The sequence below is a fragment of the Ovis aries genome, chromosome 3, assembly GCF_016772045.2.
Source record: "Ovis aries strain OAR_USU_Benz2616 breed Rambouillet chromosome 3, ARS-UI_Ramb_v3.0, whole genome shotgun sequence".
Taxonomy (NCBI): Eukaryota; Metazoa; Chordata; class Mammalia; order Artiodactyla; family Bovidae; genus Ovis; species Ovis aries.
The window spans coordinates 174,115,637-174,121,636 of NC_056056.1; the positions used below are offsets into that span (position 1 = coordinate 174,115,637).

The 6,000-nt window shown below is 45.2% G+C and overlaps 1 protein-coding gene across 9 annotated transcripts in view; it reads right to left on the minus strand.

Annotated features, from left to right (window-relative positions):
- The window catches only part of SLC41A2 (solute carrier family 41 member 2), a 144,274-nt gene extending 139,069 nt beyond the window's left edge, over nucleotides 1–5,205 (minus strand). For 4 of the 9 annotated variants that reach the window (XM_042247164.2, XM_027967679.3, XM_060413155.1 and 1 more), the window contains exon 1: nucleotides 4,626–4,895. The gene's annotated coding sequence lies outside the window, so the exon portion shown is untranslated. Of the gene's footprint in view, nucleotides 1–4,625; nucleotides 4,896–4,976 lie in introns of those variants that run through there. The other 5 variants (XM_060413157.1, XM_060413154.1, XM_060413153.1 and 2 more) reach the window with 2 other exon arrangements.
- Between the last annotated feature and the right edge of the window lie 795 nt (nucleotides 5,206–6,000).

A 6,000-nucleotide genomic window follows, 5' to 3' on the forward strand; every position in this document is an offset into this window, starting at 1 on the left:
TTAGGCCCTCAATCAATGTTTGAGGAGTAAAACAAGTGAGCAAATGGACTTGAATAATCTATATGTTAATATTTAACCACATGATGAAATGAGCACCCACTTAAAAACTGTTAAGAGGTTTAGCTAGTTCCAAGGAAAATATATGCTCAGTTCCAACTGTATAAATGGTGATTAGGCTCCTAAGCTAGCCTGCAAAATACTATTACCCCCACACACACTTAACTGATGAGAGAACAGCTGCTTATTTCCCTCTCTGCCAGGACAACAGAACTTTCACTGCTCTAAGTACGAGAAAACAGGATTAAAGGGACACTTTGTTCTTGGCCTTTTGGTTAAGATCAAGTGGTGGCTCAGACGGAAAGTGTTGGTCTACAATGTGGGAGACCTAGGTTCGATCCCTGGGTCAGGAAGTTCCCTGGAGAAGGAAACAGCAACCCACTCCAGTACTCTTCCCTAGAAAATCCCATGGACAGAGGAGCCTGGTGTCTATGGGGTCGCAAAGAGTTGGACACGACTGAGTGACTTCACTTTCACTTGCTTTCTCCCTACTTTATCAGTTAGTTCCTCCTAGAGCAAAGTGGACTTCCCAGGTGGCTCAAACGGTAAAGAGTCTGCCTACAATGCAGTAGACCAAGGTTCGATCCCTGGGTCAGGAAGATCCTCTGGAGAAGGAAATGGCAACCCACTCTAGTACTCTTGCCTGGAAAATCCCATGGACGGAGGAGCGTGGTAGGCTATAGTCCATGGGGTCACAAAGAGTCGGACATGACCGAGCAACTTCACTTCACTCCTTAGAGCAAAGTGACTTAGCTAATGGCTGAGATGAGATTAGATAGTTAGTGGGAAGCTGCACTATAGCAGAGGGAGCTCAGATCTGTGATAACCTAGAGGGCTGGGATGGGGATGGGGGAGGAAGATTCAAGAGGGAGGCGATATATGTATTCGTATAGCTGATTCACTTTGTTGTACAGCAGGAACTAATACAACATTGTAAAGTAATTATACTCCAATAAAAAAATAATAAATGAGAAAAAAAAAAGAATAAAGGTCAATATTCCAGACAGGCCCCACCCCTGAGCTCTCACTGATTCTTGAATCTATCTGTCTTCAAGAAGAGAAAGTTTTCCTTTCCCTTCCAAATCCTATGAGGAAATCTTTCTGAGACAGGGCTTTCTGTACCTGCAGGAGAGACCTGCAGTTTTTTAGGTGCTAGACAATCATCTGGGCAGATAAAGCAAGAAGGAACACAGTAAATATGAGTCTAAGCTAAACTCTCCAAACCAGCTTTACCAGAAATGAAAAATTAAACTGTATTTTAATAGCACTATAATTCTCACCTGGCTTCATGAATCTGATCTCAATCTGCAAAGTCGGGAGACAGAAGAGATGCAATCAGGAATAGTAACAACAGTCATCCCAGACTGATTCCTGGGTCCCAGGAGAACAGCAACATGTGGACCAAGGTGGGACGAAAGGGAAGGGAACGGCATGAAAGCTAAGGTTTCTTCCACGTCTTTTGAATTTTTCTTGGGCAAAACTGTCTGAACAAGTTGAATCTGTCTTTGTATACTACAACCTTCCCTTCCAAATGTTCATTCTTGCTTCTCTTTTCTCATCTTCCAAATTCCTTTTTGCTGCCTGAAGATCTTCATTTTCAATACCCACACTTCTAGAAATTAGCAAATTTTTCTCAAACCTCCAAAATGTTCCTTGAGCCCATACCACTAAACTCTCCTCTCCCTCTTCACACCAAAACTCCCACTTTCTCAGTGCAGCTGATCAGCAGGAAAGCAATCTGACTAAATCCATTCACATTAAGATAAAATAACTGACAGCCCTAGGTTTTAACCCCTCCTAGAAATACATCTGGGCTTCCCTGGTGGCTTAGCAGTAAAGAATCTGCCTGCAATGAAGGTTCAATCCCTGGGTCAGGAAGATTTCCTGGAGAAGGGAAGGGCAACCCACTCCAGTATTCTTGCCTGGGAAATCCCATGGACACAGGAGCCTGGCAGGTTACAGTCCATGGTGTCACAAGAGTCGAACATGACTTAGTGACTGAACCACCACCACCAGAGATACATATATGTTTTATTTTATACACACATACATTTTTAAGCTATAGACATCTAACCACAGTAATTTCAGAGAAAAAGATGAGGGGTGCCTAAATTTCCCCTAAAGGAGTCAGGTCTGCTCTGACCAGCTTTCCCAAAGATCATATCCCCAAAGTTGTTCCCACATTTTCCCCAACTTTCAGTCCTTAAGTGACACAAAAAAACCCAAGAGGACAGAGAAAACCAACTTGGGAAAGCATCTATAGCTACAGGATACTTAATCATTGATTGGGCAAGTCAATGACCATCAACATTAGATGGATAGGTTATACTTTAACTATATTTGATAATCATTCCGTTAGGTAAAACAAAAACATTCACTCAGGTTATATATTGCAATTATTGCCTCATTCTACTAATGAGGCCAACGAGGCATAACGGGGTTAAATAACATTCCCATTGTTTAAAGTTCAGTAGTCGAAGAACAGGATGGATGGCTCTTCACACACTTTGAATAGGTTGTTTATCCATTAATTCCACTTGAAAATCTTTAATTTTATTTTCCACAACATTTCTGAAATTGGTAGTATACTTTAGAACAGTCATATTAGAGTAAAAGAAAAATGACTTGAATTCCTGGGAGGCAAAATCATGTCTTTTTCAGAGGTTTTTGTAAGAAAGACCTAAGCCTGAGATTGAATTTGTGTGCACTCAGGAAAAAAAACACAAAAATAGGCAAAGTAGCATTCATTCAGCTCCAAGTGGTTCTTAACTTCAGTGCCATGAAAAATACTTATTTGCCACCCAAATAAGAATAGAACTATAATAAAGATGACACAAACTTAGGATAATAAGATCTTTCACTTTGCCTGAGAGATATGTGAAATTTTAATTGAGGAATTAGTGTTTGCTATTTTTTATTAGTTTGCTTAGCTAGCCACCAAAATAAATTACTTGAAATTAAAGTGATAACAGGAACTTTTCAAACGGAGCATAGAATACATGAAAATGCTAACTGGGTGTGGTCTCTCTTGCCTTTGGTCATGAACACACTTTTTGCAGCTTTTCTCAAAATTCCAGAAAGGGTAAACGGTCAGTAAGATTCCCAAGAAATGACAGGGTATTCAGACAGACTGAAACAGCATTTATTCACCTACCCCAAGTACAACCCTTATGTTGCTTGGTATGGAGTTGTTTGGTTTTTCAGGCAGTGCTAGCCCCCCAAACCTAGAATTTTTAACACATAATTCAACAATAAAAAGACAAATAACCCCAATTAAGATATGGGCAAAAGATACAAACAGACATTTCTCCAAAGCAGATATGTAAGTGGCCAACAAGCAAATGAAAAGACACACGACTTATTTAGCCATAAAAAACGCAAATTAACACTACTTTATTCCCATTAGAATGTCTATAATAAAAACTAGTAAATAGTCAATAACAAGTGGTGAGAACATGGAGGAATTGGAACCCTCATACACTGTTTGATGAGAATGTAAAATGGTCCAGCTACTCTGGAAAAGTTTGACAGTTTCTTAAAAGTTAAATATATAGACCCCAAACAATGGAAGTCATATGCCCACCTAAAAACTTGTACACAAATGTTCATAGCAGCATTATTTACAATGACCAAAAACTAGAAACATCCTTAATGTCCATTGACTGAAAACCAGTAAACTGTGATAATGTGGTACACTCATACAAGGGACTGTTATCCAGCCATAAACAAGAGTTAAGCACCATGAACTCCACACGCGGATAAACCTTGAAAACATTATGCTATGTGAAGGAAGCCAGACAATAAAAGCCACATAAAGTACGACTCCATTTATATGAAATTTCCACAACAGTCAAATCCTTAGAGACAGAAAGATCAGTGGTTGCCATGGGGTGGGATAAGTGGGAATGAGGAGTGACTGATAATGGTACAGGGTTTCATTCTGGGGTGATGAAAATGTTCTGTACAGTGGTGATAGTTGCAAAACTTGGTGAAAATACTAAAGACCGTGCTTGAAAAGGATGGATTTTACGGTGTGTGAAGTATATCTCAATTTTAAAAAAAAATTGTTCATTTACGGAAAGAAATTGCACATGTAAAGTACCTACAAGTGTATTACATACATATACGTAATCTCTTTCTAAAAATCAACGTTTGGGGTTTTTTAAATTGAGCTATATTTCACATATATAAAGAGAGAAATGAAAGAACACGGCGACACGGAGCAACTGTGAGCCCTGAAGCCGTGGATCTGGGGTGTGCCCCAGTCCGCCTCGCAGCGTCCCCATCCTGCTCGCCTTCATCCATCACTCAGCCCCCACCCGCCGTCTGGTCCAGTGTCAGGGCCGGGGACGACCCACCGCGGCTGCCCGGCTCCGCGGCGGGCGCCCAGGGCCGGCCAGCCCTCCCGCCCAAGGTGGGGCAGCCGCGGCGGGTCGGGCTCGGGCGCTGCCCGCGGGCCCGGAGGGGATACAGAGCTTCGGGCCGGCCCCGCCGCTCCCCCAACCCCGGCCTCCCCGCGTCCTGGCCGCGAGTCTCAAGCCCGTCGCCGCCGCACCTCCCTCCAGTACCTGGGATGAGCCTGAACCCGGCGCCGCGGCCAAAGCCGAGACTTTCCCTCCATATCACCTGCCCCGGAGCGCGGTGCAAGGAGAGGGACCTCGCCTCCTCAGACGCGACCGAGGCACCGGCACCAGGGGCACGGAAGGGGAATTCACCTAGTCCCCCCGGGCGGCGGCTGAGGCAGCTGCCCAGCGCCCGCGGCTCCTTCCTCTCGCGCGCCTCCTCGCGCCGTCCCGGCCCGGAGCTGACAGCCCCGGAGCCGGCGCCCGAGGCCCGCTGGCTCCCGGCCGCCCACCCCGCCCCCGCGCGGCCGCCGCGCGCACGCGCAGCGGCGCCTGAGCCCGAGGGGAAGCGAGAACCTGCTGATGTGGCCGCGGGGGTGGCGACCTGCAGCGCCAGCGCCGCCCAGTCCTAGACTCTCGGCGGCACCCTGACAGACGCGCTCCGGGAACCCGATCGAGCAGAGCTAAAGGGGAATTTTCATGGGAGCCTACTCAGCAGAGAAGGGCTGTGGCCTTCCTTGTTTGCCAGCCCACTCCATCCCCATAGCCCTACTGCCCCCACCGCCCCACATCCACATCTCTGGCTGCTCCTTGGTCGTAACGCTCAAATTTATGACTCATGACTTCTATTCTCAAGCCGGGAGCCTCCTGGCTGGCTGGCTTCGTGTTTTCTTCTCTCGCGGAGACTGGGATTTAAACTGCGCAGAATGGTCCAAGTTTGAGCCTAGGCAGGAAAGAAGGGGATTGGCCTCCAAATGAGTCCCAGCAGTGGGAGAGTGGTGTTCAGAGCAAAGTGCATGGATCCAGTGGAGGTGGCTGGAATGCCAGACTTTTCAAACCTGCTCATGCTTGTTTTTAAATCTATGTGAAAAAGTTAAGCTAGAGTTTGCAAAGTAAAGCCAAGAATTCATTTACTTTATTTAACAACTATCTTTCGAGCATCTTTTGCAGGTAATGGGTGAAGCCCTGGAGGTATTCCAGTGTCCAGAACAAAGGTTTCTGTCCTCAGGCTCTGCTAAGACAGAGACTGCCCTTTTAAAAATTACCCAGCACATGACACTTCCTCAGGTCAAAGCTTCCACCAAATCTTAAGTCATTCCAATGATTTAATAGCAGATTTTCAGGTGCTAAGCGAGATCAGAGAGTATATTTATCCACTTTTTTTTCTTGAAGCACACTCCTTTTTTTTTTTTTTTTCTTTTTTAGTTGCAGCATGCAAATTCTTAGTTGCAGTATGTAGGATCTAGTTTACTGACCACCGATCAAACCTGGGCCTCCTGCATTGGGAGTGTGGAATATTAGCCACTGGACCACCTGGGAAGTCTCTGCCATGAGAGTTTTGACCTTCACCTTCAGGATGAAGGGTACTTCTGTATCAGTC